Below are 23,737 nucleotides of genomic sequence, written 5' to 3'. Positions count from 1 at the left end.
CTCTGTTTCGGAGCACATGGGGGAGGGGCTGTCGGAGGCGGGGAGAAGACAGAGGCTAAGAGCCGGAGATGGAGCGATGCCAGACTGGTGTCAGCGACAGGGTCTCGGCGGAGAACAGACGTGTGGCCGAGGAGCGCCGGCGTTGCTGGATCCCCATGCCTGTCTCAGGGTTCATGACACCCTGAGCTGCGTTACAGCTGAAACACCGGGTAGAACGGCCGAGGACAGGATAAAAGAGCATTAACATGAAATAGTTCCCCTTTTTAACCAAGAGAGAAATCCCAGAAGCTATGGAAAAAGGCCACTCTAACCATAAAAAGCGTAAAAATGTTATGGCAAAAATACTATAAATGACGTCAGGAGAAAACAAGAGATTGGAAAAAGTGTTTGTAACACGCATGAAAAGGAGAGGGTGTCTGTTAGCCTAAGTGGTCCCTCAAAATGACAGGAACAATGTATCTATAAATAAGGGGTTCCCAGGAAAAGAGCAAACCCCCAAAGCCCAAGAAACATAAAAGATGCCCCAATTTACAAGTTGTCAGAGAGCTAGAAATTCAATGAACACTGAGACTTCTCTGTGCTCAGCAGACAGGCGGAGAGGGTAGGGAAGCAGGAGATAAGAGAGAGAAAGAGCCGTTGCCGTTTGAGGGGGGAAGGAGCCATCACACGTTGCTGGAGGGACCGAGTGTTGTTGTAGCCTCTTGGCAATATGATCTGACAACATTTATTAAATTAGATTACACAAACCTTGCCACGCAGCCCCGTGCTCCATAAACACAAAAGGCCAGTATATAAGCACACAGAGGCTCCTCACAGCACTGTTCACAGTGGCAGCACTCCAAAACAAAGCAAAGACCCTCAAGGAGGGAAGTGGTTTCCATTCCCATGCTGGGTTACTGTGGAACCGTTAACAAGAGTGAATCAGAGCACTCCAGACTTCCGTGAAAAATTGTCCAGCGAGAACAGAGAGACGCACGGAAGCCACAATGAACGCAGCAAGCCCTCCCTGTACTGCGAGCGCCTGTGTATCGGCCTGAGTTTGTAGACCGTCTACGCGGTCATTCCATAGTGGTAGAGTAGGAAGTGTCCTACAGAAAGGGTTACATGAGGTCTGGGGGGGCCGGGGTGTGGGGAGGGAAACTCACTTGGCGGAAGCAAATCAAAAGGAAAACACTGCCCATAAAAGCCCAGCAGGCGCGAGACGATTTCAGTTACATCAAATTGTGTGTGTGCGGTTTTAAAAAATATTTTATTTATTTATCTGACAAAGAGAGGGTACAGCAGGGGGAACAACAGGCAGAGGCAGGAGGAGACGCCCCACTGAGCAGAGAACCTGGCATGGGACGAGATCCCAGGACCCTGCGATCGTGACCTGAGCCGGAGGCAGAGGCTGAATCCACTGAGCCACCCGGGCGCCCGTGTATGTGTATTTGAATGAGCAAACTAGAACTGATTTATAGGGTTGCCTGTGATCGTTTTTTCTTTCCTTTTTTTAAAAAATGATTTTATTCATTTATTTGAGAGGGAGAGAGCCTGAGCAGGGAAAGGGCCAGAAAGAGAGGGAGGGATCTCCAGCAGGTCGATCCCAGGACCCTGACATCGTGACCTGAGCTGAAATCAAGAGCTGGACACGTAACTGACTGAGCCGCCCGGGCACCCACCTGTGACTGTTCTCAAAGGAAAGAAAGGAAGTGACCAAGGGGTATTATAAGGTAAACATAAAGAAAAGTGTTTAAAATTCTCAAACAAGAGTTTTAAACTCCACTCCCCGAGTCTTTTGGGAAGGTGTGGTTTGAGCGGGGAACAAATACCTGAAAACAACTTTGGAGAGAATTGTCAGTCTTCTCGAAACACCAAAGCCAGGGCCCGAGTGTCAGGAGACAGGACACGTGTGCCCAGAGGGGAGCAGAAAGAGGAGGTGAGGTCAGTACCTCCGTGAAGACACTGTCGGCATCACAACACTGAACTTAAGGTTGTATTACAAAGCTGCAGTAATCATCACGGTATGGTACAGGCACAAAAACAGACACAGATCAATGGAACAGAATAGAAAACCCAGAAATCAACCCACAGCTATGTGGTCAGTTCGTCTTGGACAAAGGAGGAAAGAATATCCAGTAGGAAAAGTACAGTCTCTCCAGTATCTGCTGTTGTGAAAGCTGGACAGCTCCATGTGAAAGAATGAAATCAGACCACTCTCTAACACGGCACACAAAAATAAGCTTGAAATGGATTAAAGGCCTAAATGTGAGACCTGAGATCCTGGCATTGGGCAGAGCAACTTCTTTACAGATACGTCTCCAGAAGCAAGGGAAATAAAAGCAAAAATAAATAACTGGGACTTTATCAAAATAAAAGGCTTCTGCACAGCAAAGGGAACAACCAACAAAACTAAAAGGCGACCTACAGAGTGGGAGAAGACATTTGCAAATGACATGTCCAATAAAGGGTTAATATCTAAAATATATAAAAACTGATACCAGTCAACACCCAAAACCCAAATAGTCCAATTAAAAATGAGAAGACATGAACAGATGCTTTTCCGACGGCCAGCAGACACATGAGACAGATGCTCAGCATCACTCAGTCGCCAATGAGGACTACAGTGAGTTACGACTGCACACCTTCCAGAACGGTTAAAGTAAAAACACGAGAAACAACAGGTGTTGGCGAGGATGCGGAGAAAGGGGAACCTCCTACACTGTTGGTGGGAATGTAAGCTGGTGCGGCCACTCTGGAAAACAGCATGGAGGTTCCTCAAAACGTTGAAAATAGAGCTACCCTATGACCCAGCAATCGCACTATTGGGTATTTTCCCTAAAGATACAAAAATAGTAAATAAACGGGTACATGCATCCCACATTTCTAGCAGCCTTATTTACAAGAGCCAAATTATGGAAGCAGTCGTGTTCATAGATGCATAAAGAGGATGTGGTCTGTACACCCCGTGGAATACTACGCAGCCATCAAAAATACGACATCGTGCCATTTGCAGTGACATGGAAGGAGCCGGAGAGTGTGATACTGAGTGAAATAATTCAGAGAGAGACAAGTACCATATGATCTCACTGACATGGGGAATTTCAGAAACAAGACAAGAAGGTGGAATGAGAGACAGACAAACCAAGAAAAAGACTCGTAACTGCAGAAGACAAACTCATGGTCAGCAGAGGAGGCTGGGGGAGGGATGGGTGAGACAGGTGATGGGGATTCAGGAGGCTCTTGTGATGCCGCAGGGTGACGTGTGGAATTGCTGAGTCACTGTGTCGTCCACCTGGAGGTTATGTAACACGGTGTGTTAACTATCCTGGAATTGAAATGAAAAAAAAAAAAAAAAAAGATTGCGTCCCTAAGTTTAAATATATGCTCCTTGAAGCTGTTTTTAGGGTTAGTAAAATCTAGGCCAATTCACCCTGTTTGCAGGAGCCCCAAATACATTTTTAAATGCTGTTGCTTTGTTATTACATAATTCTCTGTACTCGAGAAAATGATCGATCCAAAGCCAAAATGTCCCCTTCCGTCTCAGTGTATACTCAGAAAAACAAAATCACAAGACAAGAGAAAGGAGAAACTGGTAATTTCCATCAGGCCCCACACGCTGACTTTCTACAGATCTTGGACGACTCGGCACAGGGACATTTCTATCCTTGGTGATACGCGGCTCAGTCCCGGGGCATAGCTGTCCGTTTGGGAGAGGACAAGGGCAGGACCCAACGCAGTTGGAGCGCTACTGTGCGCACGGCCCGTCAGGGAAGAAGCTCGACATGCGTGGAGACGACATTCCTGTGCGAGTACCCTGCTTGACAAGGGACCACAGAGAGGGGTGGCCTTCCCCGAGTCCCATGCCCTGCCGTGCAGCTCGGTGCCGGAATCGGCCAGGCTGCCTCTGTCACAACACAGCCACCCTCGCTTCTCTGAAGTCTGTTTGCACGCTGGATATCGACGGTGTGAATTCTGACCAGGACTGGCCACTCTGAGAACGCCACTGGCCCCCGGGGAGCTGCCACCTCCTTCAGAGTCCACGGGAGACGCTCCCAGTGGGCGAGACCTGCTCTGATCCCAGGTGCAGCTCGGTGCCCCCCTCCCACATCACCGAGGGTGGGCTCTGCAAACCCCAGTGCCCTCAGAGGCCAGGCAGGCAGCGCACGGGTGTGGGCAGGGTGGGGCGGGGGTACCTGGGGGGGGGCAGTGGGAGAAACCCCTGCTTCGTGGGGGGAGGTCATGTCCTCCTGCAGCATGGGATCTGGGAGTTTGCAACTTCTGATTTATGGGAACAATGTTTTATCCTATTTGACCTGTTTTCCTGGATAATCCCACGAGGCATTTTTGTTTTTATTATGTGAATTTCTTTGAATTCTTTTAGGATGTCACGGATTCATTGCTCTCAATGTCAAATACTATCTCAGGGATTCTCACCTCCTCCTCGACTTCTAAGGGGGGTCAGGGTGCACTGCAGACAGGATGAGGGAGGGACCTGGTAGACTTCTGTCCCAGCCCCTCGGCAGCGACCAGACACCCCTTACCCATCCCGAGCTTCGGTCTCCTGTTCGGTACAATGGGCCAGTAAAGCCAGCTCACAGAACGGCGGTGCAGGTTCTACAAGGGACGCTGTGTCATAAAAGCGTTCCATAAATACTTGTCCCAGTCCTTGTACAAGGCAGATATGAGGCTCCACAAGTTCATGTATAAATTGAGAGAGATGCTGCTGTCTGACAGGCAGTCTCTTCACTGTGTAAAAGGACTTCCCATCGCCAAAAGCTTTCTCTGGGTGTGTGAAAAACAGGATGTTTTCCCCAAAGTTTGAGTTTGTGCATGACTTTTTGGGGTAAAAATAAACAAGCACTCTGCCTTTTCAACAGCTGTTCTACAAGACGGTCCTACTTGGTTGGAGGCGGGAGAACAGTCCCGCAAATAAGTGAAGAGTGACTCTACCGGAATTTGGGGCAGCCCTTTCATGATGGTCACCTCAGCTGGGGAGGCAAAAACGGGGACCAGAGCCTTCCTCCTCTCCCGTCCCCCCATGGACATGTCTCCCCAGGGGCACTTAGGAACGAGCCCGCCTGCACCGCAGGTGAACGGTGGAAAACCCACGCAGCTCGTGGAGGCTGTGCTCAGCCCACCTTGCCCAGGGGGGTTGTGAGGTGGTGCTCGCAGGTCACCGCAGGAGACTTTTCGGCAGTCTCAGAAACAGAGCTGATTATGTCCCGGGCTCTGGTCTTTCTGACAGCAAGACCACAGGAAACACCTGTAGACAGCAGGAAGCTAGAGGAATTAAAAATATCTGCCTCATCCCTAAAAAATAAATAAAAGAGGAAAGTCAAATGGTCTCTTGTCTTCACGGGGAAAACAAACAAGCCAGTATCTGGTTTGCGCCATTTCCTCTCTGCAAAGCACCGCCCTCCCCGGGCAGAGATGTGCCTGGCCTGTAGGCTTCAACAGCCGAAGACATCCGGCCCGAGACGGTTGTCAGAGATGGTCCTGAGCAGGTTCTAAGCCCCAAGCCCGAGATTCTTTTGCAGGAGTGGAGGCTGAGGAAGCCGAGCCTACTTCCCTGGGGAGAGCTGTAGCCTCCGGCTACTTTGGGAAACAAGGGGCCTCTGAGCTTTTCCTCCACAGGTTTCCTAACCCTGGGAGCCGGTCTCGGGGAGCCAGGGAGATCGGGGACTGCGGGCCCACTGGAAGGATGGACGAGATCACTGCGTCGGCTCCAACAGGCGGAGCCCAGGAGCAGACTTGCAGGTGGCCGTGTGCCCTGCCTTTCCACAGCCACGAGGTCACCAAGTCCAGTTGCTGTCTTCTACTTAATCTGCGTTTCTGGTCCGGCCTCCTCGTTCCCACAGTGCTCACGGCACTGAGGGTCCCCACCTCTGCTCCTCCGGCTGTGGACAGAGAATGTGGCCACTTTGTCTCTGCTCTTTACCTTCTAGTCCACTCTTCCCACTGCTGCCCCAACAATCTGTCTAAATCTGTCTGATCATGACTTTGCTTGACTTCCCTACTCTGTGGTCTCGACTCCATGATCAAATCATCTCAGCAGAGAACATAAGGCCCCGTCCATCCCTCCGTCCTGAAAGTTACACCTGCTCAATGACAAGAGCTGATACTTGTAGGGCGAGCATTTGCAAGTGCCCAGAATGATGCCCAGTGCTCGATAAGGACGATCTCCGGTGGTCATTCCCCAGCCCGCCAGCCGGGCGTTGCGGACATCATGCAGTGGACGGCAGAACGGGAGCCTGGAGAGGCTACGTGACCCCCTGAAGATGACAGAGCTGTCGTGGGGCTGGGACCCCGGCCCCGAAGGCCGACTCCACACCCATGCTCCCCCCATGTCCCCAGCACACCCCTCATTTTCATGCCTCTGTCTTTGCACACGCCGTTTGGCTACCGCGAAACCTTCCTCTGTATTCCCTCCCCTGGAGGGCTCTGGTCCGTCCGAGCCCCGGCTTCTCGCTTCCTCAAGAAGCCTCCGAGGCCGTCTCCCATAGCACTTCCCCGGTTACAATGCAGTGTCCGTCCCTGTCGCGGGCGTGACTCCCCTTGAAAGTGTGTACCACAGACTTCACCGGCTTCCCCCCTTCCTAGCAGAGGGGCTGGTTCATAGTAGGGGTGCAACAAATATTTATTGGTTTGAAGACATCAGCCACTGGATAAAGACTGGGTTCTGGATCAAGTCCCTGGGTCTCGGGGTCTCTACCTGTTAGAGGAAACCAACAGCTCCTCTCTAGTCCTCCTGAGGGGCTAAGGTCTGTGTCTCAGAGACTCCCGCACATGAGTCCCTTGCTTGCTCTAGAGACGGCACAGCGGTGACAAAGCCGCCGGAGTGGACGTTTGCTACGGGAAGTCACACAGCACGTGTGTGCTGTGACCTCTTGGCCAAATAAGCACCCAGAAGGCAGCGGGGCAGAGACACTTGCAAAGCCAATAGAGAAAATGCCGACGCAGAGTGATCGTTGGGGAGGACGCAGAACGTTGACAGTCAATACTAAAATGCAAATTAATCTAAGGTAACATCGCGCCGCCATTAGATGGGCAAAATAGGTCCCAAGGATAAGAAGCCAGAGTTGGCAGGACTATGAGGAAGATGGTTTCTTTAAAAAATGCTGTTAGCGTTACATCTTGACTAATTCTGCCCTCTCCTGGGACCACGGTCTGCAGCCGTGTGGCAGGAGCTCGAAAACGATTCGCTCCATGTTTAGAACAGACGTTAAGGACACAAAGAAGAAAAACGCAGTTTGTACAGAATCATGTATAACCCTACTATTTCCATAAAGGTGAAAGACTAGAAACCACCAAATACTGTCTCGCAGAGAATGGTCAGCATCAACCCCACAGCACGAAGGCAGTGGACGCTACGTGCCCATTTGGAGCGACAGGCACCCGACGCTCCTGGCGCAGACGGGCGCGGAACAGAAAGGGAACCAGGGCTGGAGAAGTTCAGTGTTCTGTGTGCCGTGGCGTGGCTCACCGAAGCGTGTAAGTACCAACTGGCAAAGACATGCGGCGCCCGGCGGGCTCCAGCGGTTAAGCGCCCGACTCTCGATTTCTGCTTGGGTCACGGTCTCAGGGTTGTGGGCTTGAGCCCCGCGTTGGGCTCTATGTCAAGCCTGCTTGGGATTCTCTGTCTCTCTCTGCCTCTGCCCCTCCCCTGCTCGCATGAAATAAATAAAATGTTCTTTAAAAAACTCACAGACGAGAAGTGAATTTGGAAGGTAACGTTCATCAGCTTTGAGGTCCTTCACAGTTTTCATAATTAGAACATGCGTGTCCCCGGCTGGGGCAGCAACTGGTCAGTGTCTCTCTCCGCAGGGGCAGGCCTGGTTCCAAGCTGACAAGTGCTTGTGCCCTCACCTAGGCCTCCTGTCCAAAAATACACTCCAGCATCTGGCCACGGTGAGGCTGTGACTTCAACGGGACCCACTCCTTTTCAACTCAAGTCGTCCCCAGTCCCGGTGATAAGAAGGGGGTCAGGAGGCGGGGGCGTGAGCAGAACAGGAGCCGCGGAGGGGATCTCCTCCAGGGCCTGGAAACAGGGCGCTGGTGACTGTCTGTGTGAGAGGAAACATCTGGGACCCAGCCCAGATAAGAGTGGAGTTGGGGTGGGGGGAGCAGCCCCTTCAGCCCTCTAGCCCTGTCAGAGGCTCCAGATGCCCTGTCGACAGAGCCGAGAGCCAGTGAGTTGGTCCGTGGTGGCCACGGTCCTGCCCTGCCTCACGCTGCGTCCTGGCTGGGAAGACGTGGCCTCCCAAAGGGAACGGTGACTGGGGAGGAGGGGCCTGTTGTAACAGAGTGACCCACGGGGCTCTGGGGAGGGGCAGGGAAGTTCCAGGCGGAGAGGCCGGCATGGGCAAAGGCCTACGAGCCAGGGAGTCGGGAGAATTTTCCAGAGGAGCTGGAAAACACCGTGGGGACAGGCCTCAGCCCGGCACTCTGCGTGGGCAGGAGAGGGTACCGGAAGGAGGCGGCGGAAGCTGGGCCTGGGTGAGGGGAGCACCGAGAGCGTGAGCAGAGCCAGGCGGCAACCCTGCCAGCTCAGGGTTCAGCGTGCCCTGCTGCCCTGCTGCCCTCTTTCTAGGACATGGCCTCAGGACAGGCATGACCGAGGTCACACAGGAGCCAGGCGTGGGGCGGAAGGTGGGCCCTGGGCCACAGCTCGGGCGCTCAGACCTCTTGCAGCTCCATCTCCAGCCGGCGGCCGTGGCTGGGAGCCGTGACCTCCCCAGAAGCCTGTCCTTTCTCGCCCGCAGCAGGAAGTGAGGCTCTGGAGCCGGGGTGATTTGTGGCCGAATGGTGACGTCCTGACCCTCGGTGCCTCCGGACAAGGCTCTTGGGGGACAGTCTTCAGGGAGGCGGTTCCGTTAGAATGAGGTCCTTGGGGTCAGTCCCCATCCGGCGTGACTGGCGTCCTTGTAAGCAAACATGAGGACGCGGCCTTGGAGAGGGAAGACCCGGTGAGGGTGCGGGAGGAGGAGAGGCCACTGTAGAGAGCGGCGTGGCTGACGTGTGGACCCTGGGCTTCTAGAAGGCCTCCAGAGCCGTGAGGAGACGCTGCTGCCCCCCCAGCTAGCACGGCCGCTGCTCCTGGCCTGTGGAAGCCCCTCTGGGCTCTGCCCTGACGTCCCGCTCTGGGCAGCAGACTGCGTGTCCTCCTGCAATCATGCGGGGTCAGGACCCACGTGCGTCGCGTCCTTCTCCCCCACAGCCCACACTGTCGATGCCACGGGACTTCACACAAGCAGAGAGACTGGCTGGGCAGTCATTGTGACCTTGGCTGCTCCCTGCTATTCCTTAATTGGGACTTTTGTTTCCAAAACTCAAGGAACACGTCACTGGACGGAAGAGGGGTCCTCAGAGCTGCTGGATGTCGCTCTTGACGGCGGTTGTAGGGAGCTCCTGGCTGCAGTCATGGGGACCCCTGGTACGGACAGCGGGGCCTGTGACCCAGCTGCTCCCGGTGGGGCCCTGGGGGCACCAGGTCAGAGACATCCAAACACCTCAGAGTCTGGAAGCCCTGCCAGGCCCCAGCTGGTCTCCTCACTGTGGCTTCAAACCTGGCTCCTGCCTCCGAGCTGAGTGACCTGGGCTGGGCAGGACCTGGTCGTTCATCGAACAGCTGCTCTGAGCTCCAGAGGCAAACCACAAGCAGGGGAGGAAGCCGACTCGCAGCTTCCCACCCTCCCTGCGCACCCCTTCCTCTCTCAGGCTCCACGGTGCCTGCCTCTCTCTGAGCCACTGAGTTATTTCCAGATCTTTCCTTGTGCTTCCAAAGCTCAGGGGTGACCACACTGGATCTGCGGCGTCCTCTGTACCTGCTCCAAGGCGTTGACCATGAATACGTGGTTTCCCTCCATCCTCCCAATAATCCAGGCAGGGATGGAATCATCATCCCGATGAGGACCCCAAATCTTGAGCCACTGATCTGATCCCACAGCCATTCAGTGATGGAATTTAGTTCAGAGGCCTGAACTCGGACCCTCCGTGCCCGGCTTTCTCCAGCTAGAATGAAGCCCTTCCTCGGCTCTCCTCCAGCCCACACAAGGTACCTTCCCAGGCCCAGGAGGCACAGGTGAACCGCCTCTCATTATGGACACTAGAAACCCAGCCCCAGGGCTGCCCTCCTTCCTAAATGCCGCGGTCGCATCTGGGCATCCCCATGCAGCACAGGCCCCTGGAACCAGCAGCTCGCTCTCTCGGTCCTCAGTGAAGCCTGTAGGGAGGAAGGGTCCGAGTCCACCCCCTCCCTCCGCAGGGCTTGCCTGACCTCTGTCAGAGGGCTGCCCAGAAGGTCCCCATGCCACGGTCCCTCCACGCCCTTCTGCGAACCCTAGCCACGGCAAACTTTCTAAGATGGAAATCGGATTGCATGATCCCCTGCCCACGCCCCCAGTGGCTGAGCGTCGAATGGTGGCGACACAGGAGTGGGCTTTAGAGAGCTTTAACTCTCCCACAGCCTCATCGTGATGCCCAAGAAACATCCGATTTACATCGCAATGTGTGAGCTCCAATGCCTCGTGGTCAGGACTGTGAATTAAGTGCCTCTGCAGAGAAATCCTCACGTGGCCACGACCAAGCGTGATGGAGACCCCCAGGGTCTCGCGTAGTCGGCCACTTCACACACTCCCTCTCTCCCACTGCAGCGTCCCCAGCGTTCCCAGCGGGGACGTCCTTCTGGCAGAGGCTCCCCATCTCCTCTGAGCTCAGGTGTTACCTCCTCTGGGAAACCTCTCCCTCTGCAGAAACCTCTCCCCCTACGTCAGTGTCCTGAGCACGGATACGGAAAGGGAAGTGATCGCACGCTGGCAATCCCTGCCACCCTTCTGACTTCCTTACCAGGCTGCAAGCTCCTTGAGGGCAGGGCCCAAGTTTTACTCCTTCTGTGGGCAGAGTTTCTGGCCCAGAGCCTGACAGAGCGGGCACTCACTAAATATTTATGAAGCCGACAAATGAGTGTGTCTCCGGCCTAACCCAGACCACTCTCGTCCGTGACCCGGAGGGATCTCCTTGGAGCAAGTCTGCAGCGCCCAAGAGGGTATCCCGCCCGCGTCCTCGCTGGGGACTGGAGGAGGAAGGGGGGGTCTTGCTCACTCTGCTCTGCCTCCCTTCGCTAGTGTGTGGTTCCCCCCGTCGGCAGCTGCTGCAGCAGGAAGTGCCAGATTGCTTCATTTCCCACGGGGCCCACAACCCTTCCTGCCCTGTCCTGCCCCTCCCTGCTGGTGGGGGAGGACCCGCAGGAGCACCCCGGGCACATCTCCCGGAGCCCACAGTTTGTGCCACGGGCACCGCGAGGCTTTAAGGAGGGAAGGAAGGGAGGACCAGTCTGGCCGCACTTACCGAGAACCGTAAAAACAGTCACATTCTTTGACCTAATCATGCCACTGGGGGAACGGCGTCCAGAGAAATGATTCAAAAGAAGAGCAACAAAGATACGTGTACTGTTTATGGCTCTGTTATTTACAATAAGGAGAAAGTGAGAGCAAATGCTGTGTCCCAAAGTAGAAAAAGAACAAAATAAATTACGGGATATTTGTGTGACAGGACACCATTCCAATATTTAAGATGAAAACAGGACTACGTCAAACAGGCGTGTTGTCTTGGAAATGATATTAAGAGAGAAGATATAGACTTGATGACGATTTCGTAAAGACTATATACGTGGCCGAAAGTAACAGAGGCACACAAAGCTGAAGTAGTTGCATTAAGTGGAGCTGCCTTTCCTAGCTTCTTTTTAATGATGAAGGAGATTCACACGGAGGTTCAGAAACATGCAAGAAAAATAAAGGGAAAACAGCTGTGTCAGGATGACGAATTTTTAGGATTTTCCCTGAAGATGCATAGTATTAGTTCAATAATAATAAAATAACATTTTAAAGCTAAGGCAAATACCCTGAACGCACAGTCCAAGGGTTGTCTAAGAGGATTTTTTGTTAATTGCGGTCTTCGCTTCATTTTACAAATTACAACCAGAACATCCGTATTCAGACCTTCCCTGTGTGTGGCTGGAGGTCTGCAGATGCCCCGGTGTGGAGCCTGTAAGCCTGACTGCCACTACACGCAATCCAAAGACCTTGGCGCAGTGGATAAGCGTTCTGACCCCTGCCCCTCCACTCTCTCCATATGGACTACCACAGTCCCCGTCCCTTGGCCTTCCTTCCTTGAGCGTGACACAGGCCAGGGGAAAGGAGACGGGAAGATGGGGTCCCACCAAGGCGAGACCTCGGGAGGCTGCCTGTGCAGGGAGAGGACTGCAGGTCCTGCGCTGGTGGGGTCAGAGGCAGAGCTGGGACGGAGCCCTTTTCTTCCCGAGGGCTAGTCTGTGTGACGTGTATGCTGGGTTCGGACTCCCCACCCTGGGCACGCACACTGCCATGCCCCTTCTCTGTCCTCACGTCTCCTGGTGCCCCTCACCGGTGAGGGGTGTCCACGGCCTCGTGCTTGGCCTGACTTTCTCCGGCAGGGGCCCTTGCCCCCTCTGTGCGGAGACCACTTCTGTGCAGGTGGCCGCTGAGCCCCTCCGCCCCAAGCCCCTCCGAGCTCCGGACTGGATTCCCTGCCGATTCGGCCAAGGCCTCCACGGACAGGTGGCCTCTCCCGCCCAACGTTCTTGTCCCTGCTGGCCGACGGAAAGTGCTCTCACTGTGCCCTGTGCACACTCTCCCCTCGCTGTCCCCCACCCCGCCCGGCCCCAAACACCGACACCGGGGTCCCTCCCTCAGTTGATCCCAGCAAACACCAACACTGGGGTCCCTCCCTCAGTTGATCCCACCAAACACCGACACTGGGATCCCTCCCTCAGTTGATCCCAGCAAACACCGACACTGGGATCCCTCCCTCAGTTGATCCCAGCAAACACCGACACTGGGGTCCCTCCCTCAGTTGATCCCAGCAAACACCGACACTGGGATCCCTCCCTCAGTTGATCCCAGCAAACACCGACACTGGGGTCCCTCCCTCAGTTGATCCCAGCAAACACCGACACTGGGATCCCTCCCTCAGTTGATCCCACCAAACACCGACACTGGGGTCCCTCCCTCAGTTGATCGCACGGCCTCTTCTCCTCTCCAGTCTCAAGGCCATCTCCCATGGTGCTTTGGCCTCTAGAGTCTACCCATCCAGCCCCCCACCCCATGCCCTGATGAATGGCCTCCCGGCGCCCCCTGACCCCAGGAGCCCCTCTCCTGGGACTTCATTTCCCACAGAAGAACGCCCACATCACCAACGCCGTCTTTCTAGGCAGAGCACCTGGTTTCATCCTGTCTGTGCCAGCCTCCACTCTACCTCTCCCCACTCCTGTGTACACGCACACATTCTTGCACACACATTCCATGTGCACGTACATGTGCACGCATGTTAGCACTCACAGGCCTGTAGGCACGTACAGCCCGTGTGCAAGTACACATACACACTTTAGCACGCACATCACCTTGTGCACATGCACACACGCCGCCTCTCTGCACGTACACGTGTTTGCACATTCGCACATGTGTCCCCCATGTGCACAAATACGTGTACACAGGTATGCTTGCACACTCCCTGTGTGCACACACGTGTATATTAACATATGCTCACACACCCTCTGCGCGCACACATGTGTACACAGGTGTGTTCACATGTCCCATCTGTGTGCACATACACACGTGTGCACATATGTTTGCACACCCCTCGGTGCACACACACACATACGCACATATGCTCGCACACCCCTCGGTGTGCACATGCACACATTACCTCAGCGCGGACAAGTGTATGCCCGTTTGCACACGTGCCCCCTCTGTGTGCACGTACGCAAATACACATCTTTGCATGCACACCCACTCCCTTAAGAGACCGTCCATTTCCGTCACTTTGAATGCTTGGCGTCCCCGGTGCGCGTCCATCATCCCGTCTCCTCCTCACTTAGCTTCTCCACACCGCTGCTTCTTGGCCTCTGCACTCCTGCTGCCTGTTTAGACAAACCTTCCTGGTGTTCAGTGTCCACTCTGAAGTCGCCCTCCCACGAAGCCGTCTCCAGCTGGACCCCTTGAGGAAGCTCCCCCCGGAGAAGGTCCTCCAGCCCCAGAGCCTCGTTGCTTCCGTAACAGCCTGTGCCCTGCCTTTCTCTGCAGATGTGTCATGTGGCTTCCCATGACTACGACGCACCCTGCGCTGACCGAGTACCGTTGACATCTGGACTCCCTCTGAGAGCCCGACAGCATCTTCTCGCAGCGGGCCCAGCACATACGTGCGGGACGACTGGGCAAACGAACGCGGGTGTGTAAGCCCCGGCTCTCCCCGAGTGCTGTGCACCCTTTTCCTAAAGCCGAGCAGACGACTCTATGTGCGTCCCTGTTTAATTTCATTAGGTTGGTTTTGGCCCAGCTTCCCACCCCATATAAATCATTTTGAACTTGAATATGTCACGTAACATATTAACTATCCTGGCTGTGGGTCATCTGGATTCTTTCTATTTTTCATTCCAGTCATTAACAAAAGTGTTTAACAAGCAGGGCTAAGGACAGAGCCTGTGGCCTGTCCCTGGAGATACGCCTCAGGAAAGACCGGAGAGGCAAAGTACAGCTCACTACGCCTCGGGCAAGGTAGCTCATCTGCTCTGAATTCTTCTTGCCAAAAAATCCTTCCTAAGACAAGTAACGTAACTGTCTGAAGAGTCAGAATGCCCTGGTTGGCATGCGAAAGCCCTGGATTCCTCCAGCCGGGCCAGCAGCTCAGGCCGACGAGGGGAACGTCAGCTCCCGACTCTCCCGTCCCTGCGGCCGTGCTCGCAGTCTCCAGATCCCACGTCCCACGCTGGCCAGCGTCCCGGCAGGGGCGCCCCGTGCGGTGGGAAAGGTGAGGACGGGTCTGGGAAGAGATCCGCAAGGTCAGTGGGAGGGGGGGCAGCCGTGCCGTTGGACTTTCTGCTTACCCTCGGCTCCCTCCTCATTCACTCGCTGCCCCATCAGGATGGACCCACACAACACACTTGCTCCCCCCCTTCCCCTCCCTTTCTCTGAAACCCATTTACCAGCCCGACTCTCCCTTCCTCTCGTAGGCTTCGGCCGCCATGGAAGCCTGCAGCCCGGATCTGCTGCTCTATGCCTCAGTCAGCCCCACTTCCCAGTTTCTGGTCTGGACTTACTGCTCCAGCACTGCCCTGAGGACCAGCCTCCTCCAGGGGCCCAGAGGGCTGTGACAGCATCCGCCAGCCCTTGCTCACACATACTCCTGGGGGAGGACTTTGCATGTCCTCCTGTCCATCTGGGTCTCAGTCAAAGCTGCGGGAAGAGCAGGGGAGGCTGTCCTCTGTTAAGTGGCTATAGAAACCGACTTCTGTATTCCAGCAAACAATCACGTCACTCCTCGTACGTGCCAGGCCCTGTTCTAAGCACCTGACACAAATCTTTAACTAATTTAATCCTCAGAACACCCTAATCCTTTAAGTACTTACTCTGATTTCCATTTAGCAGATGGGAAAACCGAGGCACAGAGAGGTCACCAGCTAGTAGTAACTGGGAAAAATCAGGATTCAAAGCCAGCTGTGTGACCCCCCCGGGCCTGCATTCTTAACTCTTATCCCTGCCGAGTTTGTGCATAGTCTGCCTTCTGGTCCTCATTCAGAAGTGTGCGTTGAGAACCTACTATGCTCACTGTAGGAGAACCAGCGCCAGTGATGGAGCTTTCAGGGCTCATTGTTTCGTTGAAGAGCTACGGGGGAGTGCTGTAAAAAGAAAGTGTGGTAAAACTGCTTTTCTTTTTACCACTTTGTGAGTCCTCTGACCTAGAGAGGAAGCCTTAGCTCTGCCATAGTCACCAGTGTCACCTTCTCACACTCACTCTGCCACCTCCCACTAGGCACAGAGAACACCAGAACCTTCAACCAGAAGACACACTCAGGGATGTTACGACTTTCCACAGTGTCCTCTTAATAAATATTAATAATGATACCGCCAGGATTTTACATCCATGGGACAGTTTAAAGTTCCAGGGCAGTTTCATAGTTTCTTTAATATCACACATGATCTTACTTCCTTCTCAAATGAGCCCTAGAAGGTAAGTAAAACGGGTTCCCATTTTACAGATGGAGACACAAGCCAGGGCCCTAAAGCGGTTACGGACTCTGAACCCAAACTCAGGTTTCGTGGTTTCTCTGTCCACACGGCAACCCTGTCAACCCATTTCAGACGCCATGATCGGAAAAGGAAAACCCGAGGGGACAGAGGGCAGAGAGAGGTCTGTTGTCCCTTCAAAATTCACCGCCTCATTGCAGTGTCTTCGCGGGCCTTCCCTGACCTTTCCTTAAGCCTAGAGGGCAGGGCTTGTGTATATGGGTTATGCAAAAATTCAAATTCTGGCTGTTTTGTAAGGACATGCAGGAAAAAAAGCATATATTCCCTGTTCACTGCTGGGGTGGGGGGGATACCTCCAAATCAAAAACGGTGGCTATAAGCTCTGGATGGCATGGTCTGTGGAATTAGCTCTTCCAGGGCTAAGATGTCTGAAAAACATTAAAACTTTTTTTACTTATTTGTTCTTTGAGAAACACTGCAAACAGTTGCCCCTAATGGTTGATGTTTATATCTGACCAGTGTTGTCTTCCCACAGAAACAGTGCGTGTCCACCCACGGCGCCCCTCCCACCTCCCTGCCCCTCCCGGCGTGTCCCAAAGTACAGAGAAGAATTAAAATCGCTGAAAACACTCTCTGTGTTTGCGAAGCAGCCTTCATTTTCATCAGGACAAATACCTCCGACCACGGAGTTGTGTGAGTGGGTGTGAGCGGCTCAGATCCAAGTTCTCCTCCACAGTCTTCACGCCTTCGTCACCCGGACGCCGCAGTCTCCCCTCCAGACCCGGCTCCACGGGCGTCTCCTCTGCAAGTCCTGTGAGACTCCCCGGGGCACCGCCCATGCTCGTGAAACTGTCACTGCTCTCCTCATTTAGGGCACACGGGAGGGTCGCCCTTCCTTCTTCCTGTGCTTGAGTGTAGCTGTGGCCTACTTCCAACCCTCCCAGGCCGGAGCTGCAGCCAGGGAGAAGCTTCCGGAACTTTCCCTCCATCCGCCATGACAACTGACAGTGCTCCATGTGGGAGCTGCTTTGTCGACCTGGGTCCCAGGGGAAGGACAGCAACGAGCAGAGCCCCCAGCCTCACTCCTCATGGACACGCTGCTGAAAACGTGTCCTTAAATACACGAATAAAGGATGCATCAAGAATAAGAGATTTGACAGCAGAACATTAAATGAGATCGCACAAAAGGCAACTTTATAACCTTGCTAGGCACAACTCTTTCTGAAGGTGGGGATGATCCCGGATGATCTTAAGTAGCTCTGCCCAGCCTGCTAACACTGCTTTTCTCACGGGGAAGAGACCGGACCAGGAGGCGCCAATCCTTGGAGCCCCACAAAGACGCTCCCTAGCACCCTGCAGACCCCTTCTCCTGACTGTGGCTTGGACCCACGAGGACCGTGTTTGGGACCCACCCCAATACGGGTGCTGTAGGTTACCCCAAGGGCAGGAAATCAGTCACAGGGCAGACGCCCATGAGTATTCGCTGGTAATTGACTCGCGGGCAGTGATGGAGACGGTGGTGCCACCCTAATGCCGGCAATAATCCAGGATTCCCTCTGTCAAAGCCCCAAGTCCCCTGTCCCTACGACGGATAGCAAGTTGCCTGTTGTCGTGGACTAGGTGGTGGCCCCCAAGAACATATGGTCACACCCTAGTCTCCAGAACCTGTGAATGTTTGGTAAAGGCTTATGGATTCAAGGTGTGGAGATCCCCCTGGATGATCAGTGTGACTCCTGCGTCTAGTGACACATGTTCCTTAGGAGAGGCACACAGAGACGGTGAAGTGAGCCCGGGGCAGAGACACACTGTGGCCACAAGCCCAGGAAGCCAGCAGCCGCCAGGACCTAGAAGAGGCGCGGGACAGCATCTCCCCTCGAGCCTCGGTGGGGAACGTGGCCCTGGGACACTGTCAAGTATCCAGGCTCCAGCACCAGGAGGATAGATTCCTATTGTTCTGAGCCGGGCAATGGCTGGCAAACTCCTCTGCCTCCTCACCAATGGCTAGCAAACTCCTCTGCCTCCACACCAATGGCTGGCAAACTCCTCTGCCTACACACACGGAAGCTCGAGGTTCTCCCCGAGGGCAGTATGCTGGGATTCTGCTGCAGGCTGGGGCTCCCAGTCACATCCCCCCGAAAACACAAGGGCTTGGCACCAACCTTGGTTTTCTCCAGTTTAGACGCTCAGGAGAGGATTCAGGCAGGACTGGGCAACGGGTCAGTGTCTGTCCCAGGAAGACCCCCCAGGAAGGCTAGTAGGAGCAGCGCCTGCGAGGTTGGTCTCCCCAGCCTTAGCCCTGACCTTTTGCCCTCACAAGCTAGAAGGATGACAACAAAAGCCCTTCCTCTCCCTGCGTGTGTCACCCCAGAAATAATGCTGCTTGCTAGGTGAAGCCTCGAAAACGGAGCCCCGCCCAGGCCTTGGGAGAGCCTCGAGGAGACGGCACACAGAAACGAGGCCGTGAGACAGTAACGAGGATTTTCAGACACGGATCTACAGTGGCCTGTGCAGGGGAGCGTCCTGGGTGGAGGGCGGGGACGCCTGCGTCTGAGGCCCGACTTGGCCACTGGCCGGCTGAGAGAGTGACCCCTCGTGAGCATTTACGTGACGTCTCCTCATCTTTAAAGTGAGGGAACTGCAGAAATCGCTAACACTCCTTCTTGCTCTTCAAACTCGAAGCCTTAAAATTGCATTTGTATTTAAACTTCCTTTTTTGCCATGAACGTTTGCACTCGTTTCCCCGAGAAATACAGCTGGAACCTTCCAGAAGCCTTTCAGATACTTGGGGAGGGCTCTGAGTGACTCTGTAAGACATGCCTTGCCACCCGGCCTTCACTGAGGGCTGGCCCTGGGCTGGAGGAAGACAGGCTGGGCCCAGGGGCCTGTGGTCTCCCTGGGAGCACACATACGTCACGCGGGCGGCCAAAGCTTCCCCAGCGAGGAGAAAGGAGAAAACCCACCCAACATGGTGGGTTCCAGTGTTGGCTCTCCGGGAGTCTCTTCTAGGCGCTGAGCACATAATCATGTGAAGCCCCAGGACCCGCATCTGGAAAACGCAGGGAACAGGACTTTCACTACCATCGATGTGGCTGCTCAGCAGCGGTTCCCACTATCCATGGAAACGGACCTCAAAAGCAAGCCAAGCCAGGGGCCTGGAGCCTGGGAACATACTTCAGAGTTGGGGCGGAGCGGGGGGGGGGGAGCTGTCCCTTTAGCTCACGTGCGTGGAGTGAACTGTGGCCGGTGGGGGTCGGAGGGGAGGCCCCGAGGAGGCCTGCAGCCCTCTGTGGCCTGTTGTGACACACAAATTCTCGGGGACCTCTGGTGTGGGTGCTGGGCTTGTGTAACAGCAGCCACAAGGCCCGGCTTCCTGTTTCTGTTGCTGGGTTTGCAGGACCCAGCCCGGACCGGCTGCTGCTGCTGGGCCCACCTCAGCTTGTCCTGGCACCAGCTTTTCAGACCGGGCACAGGGTGGGCGGCCACGGTGGGAGGAATGAGTGGGGCTGCGGTAGACATGTGAAAGGGACGAGGCGGTTTCCTGTGAGCACGGCTGTTCCCAGAAGCCTCTTTCTGACGAAGGCGAGCTCCCTGGGGGTGGCTTCTGGCGAGCCTCACAAACACATTCCCTCGGGGCCTGCAGCCTGTTTCAAACGGATTTCCTCAGCGCACTGTGCAGGTGCAGGCCCAAGGCTGTGCGCATCACGGGGTTGAAATCCCCGTGGTCGTGCACCCTGGGGCTGCCAGGAGGCTGCCATATTTGGGGGGCCGGGGAATCCCCAGCAGAGGAAGCAAGTTTTCTTTGACTGCCATGAGAGAAGCTGACTTCGAACTCCTACATACCCGAGAACTTATCAAGATAGTATCTTGTATTTCGTACATCACGTGTGCGCATCTTATTTCCCCAAACAGAAGAAAGCTCCTTTGAGGCAGGAACTGGAACTTATATTTCTCTGGGTCTCCCATCCTGTCCCCCAACTTCAAACCCTTTATCTTGCTTTGCCCTCCAGAGACAAACTGCGGGAGTCCCCAGACACACGTGTCATCTCTTGGCCAGAGGCTTTGCTCCTGTCACTCCCTCTGTCTGGAGTACTCGTCCCAATTTTCTGCACTAGAACTCCTACTCATCCCTCAAGACCTAACTGAGAAAGTGCCCCTAACAGGAAGTCCTCCTGAACCTTGGGCTGTGTATACCACTCACCCTCTGTCCTTGGGAGCTCAGACCACTCAAACTTACCTGGTAGGCGCTTGCCCCACTCCTAGACCCGAGTTCTTCAAGGCCCGGCGGAGTGAGGCATTCAACTCTGTGTCCCCAGAGCCTGACCTCAATGCCTGTTTGTTGCACCTCGTTGAAGAGAGAGGGGCCCTGCCCTGTGACTTGTTAGCCGTCAGTCATAGAAGAGCCAGTCGGGAAAGCCTGTGATTGCTACCCTGAGGCCAGGAGGGAGGCCTTGATACGTACAAGCGGTTTCTGAACGAAGAGCTGGGGACACTGACAAAGCAGACGCTTGGCTGCTTGGTTGGAGAGAACGTCAAGTGCCAGCGTCCCTAATTCCGCCATGCTCCCTGCCTGCGGCGCCAACGTTATCCATTAAGGACGGGTTCTGATAGCCTCTCTGGAGTGTCTGCTCCCTCCCCGGGAGCTCCTGGGGCTGCTGACGGCAGTGGTTGGAAGCCCTCCTCTCAGGAAAGGATCGGGGGGGGGGGGGCTCACAGGCTTGGCGCTCGTTTTCTACAATTCCCAGAAGACAGGTGCCCGAAAGACAGAAGACGGGGCACTCACTGCCGCCATGACCACTGCATGAGGGCGGATCTGTTCAGAAGAGGAGCTCCTGGAGCGCCCCAGCGCAGTGAGGTTGATGGTGGCCACCAAGCCTGAGCCCTGTGTCCGCAGGGTCCTCGCATCCGCTCACGCAGAGGGACGAACATGTCCGCATAATGCCCGGAGGGCCAGACGCTCGGTGGACCCTGCTCTGGGATTAAACGTCACCTTCCTTCTTATGGCTCAGGCCGCACGGCCCCCCACGGCTAGCCACGCCCGAGCTGCCGGCTCTCCGGTGCGGCAGCCTCTAGTTTTCGCCTCCCGGCGTGGCAGGGTGGCCAGAGAAGGCTTCCTTCCACCCGCAGCTCTGAAATGAGTGAGCGGCGCTGGTCAAACTGCCCGCGAACCTGAAGCTATTACTAGAGGAAGGCAAGGCCGTCTTCAGATTTCTCTGGAACCTGCGGCCCTGATAAGATGACTGGGCCGCTGAGCCACCCACGGTCCGATTTCCCATGGAACTCCTGCTCTGGCTCACAGGAGGAGGCACGCGGATCAGGCTCTGAAACCTGACTCCATCCCCAGGAATGCACACTCACCTCTCCCGGAAGGGACATGGGGCCTGGGCTGCCCCCCATTCCCCCTGTCACTGCAGGCTGGTGAGAGAAAGGTGGCGGTTAAGTGGAAGCCGGTGTTATTTCAAGGGTCCCGCTGAGCACCCGGGAGCCACACAGGAATGCCAGGGTGCTCGGGGACACCCACAAGTCCTCCGAGCTGAACCCCAGCTTCCAGATGCCATGCGATCCCTAACCATGACCCACGAGCTCCAGCCAGCCGCCAACGGGTGGCTCCGTGAGAGGGTGGGTCCCAAAACAGCAAAGGCTGCTGGTGAAATTGGGGTAAAAAAAAATTTAATGAAATTAAAAAAAATCAGTTTAAAAGTAGGTTACAAATGGAACACATTCTGTACACAGGGACACACACGGGTCACACAGGCTCTCCGCCCCTTCCTCCCTCTCTCTCGTCATCACTGACACCGACAGTCTGCGAGGAGGAACAGACATGACAGCCCCGTAATCTCTGCGTACCATTCACACACAAGGTTCAGCATGAATAAACGCTCCGTGAACAGATGAGGAACAAAAGATATCTGGACACGACCGGGCGTAGCCTCAGAGGAAAGGAATCATTAGCTGTCCCCATCCAAACTAGAAATTAATGATCTGTTCAGTGGCAAGAAAGTTCAGTCACAGACATTCACCTAAATAGCAGACATGTGGTTGTGGGACACAAGTTTAATTTTCATGTCTCTACTAGTCACCGAGCAAATGAAGGATTTCATCCGTGAAGATTAAAATTCTTTGCCAGCTATTTCGTAGAGCCTACGATTTACAGCTGAACAACTAAGAACATTAATTTGCTTTAGGTGTCCTACGTCTCTTGCTCCTTCTCTGATGTACTCCTCCGGCTCCATCCACAGCGATGGGCCCGTCAGCTGCTCCAGAGAAACTCGAGTACATCAGGGGACATCTGACAGAGAGAGATCTGAGAAATACGGAGGCCTGTATTTCTCGTGGGGCGCTGAGCATTTCAAAACCAATATACCTAAACCTTGCTTTTTAAAACAAATCTGATCTTCTCCCCATCATTAATTAATCTCTGGTCATTCAGAAAGCATTTACTGAGTGTCTGTTGGGCCTTCCGGGGAAAGAGCCAGCGGGGCAGACGATGACCAGTGCACCTAGTACTGGGATCCCGCTTGCTTGCACAAAGTGCTCCGGGGAGACAGCTGCAGAGTCTGAGGGCATCTGGGAAGGCTTCCCAAGGCGGCGGCACTGGAGATGTGGACTGAGGTGACAAGGAGTTCCCTGTTTCTGGTAATTCATTTATCAAGCAAACCTCTCCTGAGATGTGAGGTGACTGTGATTGGAGGCACTGTGCGCGTCTCTGGAGGCCGGAAGACCCACAGGACAGATCTCGCTTACGAAAGGCGTGTGGGCTTACGTCAAAGCTGCGCTCTTCCCCTTGGTGTCTTGGGGAGCTCAACGCTTCTGGGCACCCTGTGAGCTCAAGCATGGTGGTCATTTCTGATTTCTCCTTTGACACATGGTCTTTACTCTTCCCTCTTCCATCCTACTCTCTCTTGAAGGCGGAAACAGTGTGGACACTCGGAGAAGCGTCTCAGCCTGGTTCCCTTGCTCACTCCAGGAACTGGCATTGTTGCCAGTCCATCTCTGCTTCCTCATGACCGCCATCTTCCTAAAGGCCCTGTGGAGTTTCCTGCTCTCTGCAGAGTAGAACCCAGGGCCATCCACTCTCTGGCCTCGGAGGCCTGCAGCTGGCCTCTGTCTGAATTAGAAAAAGGCACCCTTTTGGGGGCATAGCTAGACAAGGAGACTTTGTATGAAGAAAAAGTAACCCTTTCGTCCAGATGGCTTGGATTCCAGCTCCCACTCACCCACTTGGCCAGCATCCACTAACTTGGAGGCCCTGTGGTTTTATCTTATTACTTTCATCTTTTTCCCTTGATGCTTCCCTGCCTTCCTCTCCAGCCAGCTGGCCCACTTTCCTGAACAGAGCTGGCATCTTCTCCCCGTACCCATTGCTTGCCTCCTCACCACCCAGCTTTCTTTGAAGGCTTCGGCCAGGTCTCACCTCAAAACACCAGAATACTCATGATCGGCAGGAATCATTCGTTTGGCACTCACGCATTTGAGAACACATACATGACAGGATCTAGTAAGCCTCATTCGGCCTACCGCATTGTGAGCTTTTGAAAGAGGGCTTAATGAGGGCTGAAGTAATGACTGATATCAGTAACAGTGACTTAAAAAAAAGAAAAGAAAAAAAGAACAGGGTTCCCAAAGACTTGCACGAGGTAGGCTGGTTCTAGAGAATGAATGTTGAGTAAGCCTTGTTGATGCGGTTTGAATTCCTCATA

The 23,737-nt window shown here is 54.5% G+C and overlaps 1 protein-coding gene across 2 annotated transcripts in view; it reads right to left on the bottom strand.

The window, feature by feature from the left end:
* The window catches only part of RCSD1 (RCSD domain containing 1), a 60,361-nt gene that overhangs the window by 33,708 nt on the left and 2,916 nt on the right, over positions 1 to 23,737 (bottom strand). The gene's annotated exons all lie outside the window — the stretch shown is intronic.

The sequence above is a fragment of the Mustela lutreola genome, chromosome 14 (genome assembly GCF_030435805.1).
Source record: "Mustela lutreola isolate mMusLut2 chromosome 14, mMusLut2.pri, whole genome shotgun sequence".
NCBI classification, from domain to species: Eukaryota; Metazoa; Chordata; class Mammalia; order Carnivora; family Mustelidae; genus Mustela; species Mustela lutreola.
This window is presented reverse-complemented; position numbering and strand designations above follow the sequence as displayed.